This window comes from Eriocheir sinensis, chromosome 13, assembly GCF_024679095.1.
Source record: "Eriocheir sinensis breed Jianghai 21 chromosome 13, ASM2467909v1, whole genome shotgun sequence".
NCBI classification, from domain to species: domain Eukaryota; kingdom Metazoa; phylum Arthropoda; class Malacostraca; order Decapoda; family Varunidae; genus Eriocheir; species Eriocheir sinensis.
The window spans coordinates 6225233-6227732 of record NC_066521.1 but is presented as its reverse complement, the minus strand read 5'-3'; the positions used below and the strand labels follow the sequence as shown (position 1 = coordinate 6227732).

General features: G+C 43.4%; 1 protein-coding gene across 14 annotated transcripts in view; it reads right to left on the bottom strand.

Moving 5' to 3' along the window:
- The window catches only part of LOC126997928 (transforming acidic coiled-coil-containing protein 3-like), a gene marked incomplete at its 3' end in the record, with an annotated part of 146070 nt that overhangs the window by 134754 nt on the left and 8816 nt on the right, over positions 1–2500 (bottom strand). Inside the window, 1 exon segment of one of the 14 annotated variants that reach the window (XM_050859172.1) lies at positions 1–60. This exon segment is cut by the window's left edge and continues 95 nt beyond it. 14 annotated transcript variants of the gene reach the window in all.

The window sequence follows — 2500 nt, the reverse complement described above, 5'->3', positions numbered from 1 at the left end:
AAGAACTGAAGACTTTACAATGGATTCGATTTAACGCAACGATATGAAGGCAGTATCACGTTTCCTTCCACCTATAGCAGCAGTAGTAGTAGTAGTAGTAGTAGTAGGAGGAGGAGGAGGAGGAGGAGAAGGAGGAGGAGCAGTAGTTGTAGTTGGTGCGGTGTGGACTTTCGTTGTTAGTAATAGTAGTAACAGTAGTAGTAGTAGTAGTAGTAGTAGGAGGAGGAGGAGGAGGAGGAGGAGCAGTAGTTGTAGTTGGTGCGGTGTGGATTTTCGTTGTTAGTAATAGTAGTAACAGTAGTAGTAGTAGTAGTAGTAGGAGGAGGAGGAGGAGGAATGTTGGTGGTCGTAGTGGTGATGACAGTGGCGGCGGTGGTGGTGGTGGTGGCGGTGGAAGGGGTTAAAAAGGGCTACAAATGGTGGTCACTGAATCTTAACCACGAGCCACAAATACCAGAGAAGGGTGACAGTAACCCACCCTCACGAACCTTCCCCTGAGTCCATTCCTACAGCCTACCCTTAACAACTAACCCCACAGTCACCTACCTATTCACAGTCCTTCTATGCCTATCCCATCCTTACCCTAGGGAACTCAACTAGCCAGCTCTACAGTTACCTCTATCACAGATCTTCTATATGTCTAACCTATCCTTATCCTGTGGAACCTAACTAGTCAGCCCTATATATATAATCATCTAACTTCTTCACACTCTTTCTGTTTCTAACCTACTCGTATCCTAACCTGTGGAACCCAACTAGCCAGCCCTACACTCATCTACCTATCTCTTCTTAGCCTTTCTATATCTAACCTATCCTTACTCTGTGGAGACCAACTTAAGTTCATCCATAGTTTACTCATACTAGCCAGCCTTACACCAATCTACCTCTTCACATTTTTTCTATGTCTAACCTATCCTTACCATGTTTGACCCAACTTGAGTTCAGCCATGTAGCTTACTCATACCAGCCAGCCTTACAGCCATCAATCCTTTCACAGTCCTTTGTTATACCTCACCTATGCATACTTATTCTATCTTGAGGAAAGCTCCTTTAAATTCACTCATACAGATTAGCTAGCTTTATCAGCTTGAACGTACAGCCCTTCAGTGTATCAGTCTGTCTAAACCCAGCGTAACCTAATATAGCTTAACATCTCTTTGATATCACTCGAATCGGAGACCTTACTGTTCTCTATAGCCTATCACGTTCCTTCTCTATACCTAACCTGATCAAACTTAACACAATCTACTAATGAAAGCCCCTTTGAAGTCACTCCTTTAAAGAACCTAACCTCACAGCCCTCTAGCTCAGGGATTCTCAGCCTTTCCTCCATCATTCACATCATCAGTTATTTCTCCTTCTCTACGCCTAACCTAACCCTGAGGAACCCCACCAAAGAGAGATGCGGAGATAGTAACAAAGTGAGGGAGTTAAGTGAAGATAGAGGGCAAGAAATGGATAGAGAAAAGACCAAATCGAGCTCCCACACTGAACTTCACTCTAATACAAAACCTTCTTAGCTACAGTCGGCCTTATACCCTGTCTAGCCGGCCACAGCTTCTTCCATATTCTTTGCTATGCCCTAAAGGAGGAGGAGGAGGAGGAGATGGAGGGTGAAGAAGAGGGAGGCCACACGCACATGTATATACCCACACACGCACATGCCCGCACACACGCGATGGGTAGTGTTAGTAGTGTTAGTGGTGGTGGTGATGGGTAGTGTTACGTGGGTATGTTATTGGTCACACTTACATGGAAGCAATTAGAAGAATGGAGGCAAAGAAGAGTAGGAGTGTGAAGGGGAGAGAAGGAAAAAAATGGAGATATGGGAGGAGAATTATTGGAGGTATAGAGAGATGAAGGTAAACAGATAATGAGAATGGAGGTAACCAAAAGGAGATTGTAAAGAGGTTAAAAAAAAAGGAAAATAAGGGAGAAAATTTGGAGATATGAAGAAAGACTTAACGCTTGGAGGTATCGAGAGGAGAGAGAAATGGATGTAAACAGATTCTTAAAAGGTAACGAACAGGACAAGAATAGTAAAGAGTATAAAGGGGATGAAAAAAAAAGGAAATAAGGGTGAACGACTGGAGGTTAGGAGAAGGACTGAAGGCTTGGAGGTATAGAGAGGAGAGAGAGAAGGGGGAAAATTAATTATGAGAATGGAGATAACGAGAGAGAGGAGAGAGATTAATAAGGTAGCCCTATGTGGGGGAAGGTAAGGGCTTAAATTCAATAAGAGAGAAGAATTGGAGGTATGAAGAATGATTGAAAGCTTGAAGGTATAGAATGGTGAGAGGAGAGAGAGAGAGAGAGATGGAGGTAAAGACATAAGAATTGAGGACACGAAAGGAGGAGAAGGAAATAGTTAGAGAAAGCTGGAGAATTTGCACTGGCGGGAAGGTGTCTTGAATAGCACTAGGTATCTACGCATCACTAAGTAGAGCACTGTCATTCCTCACTAGACGTAAACACACACGAGAGGGATTTAGCTAGAATA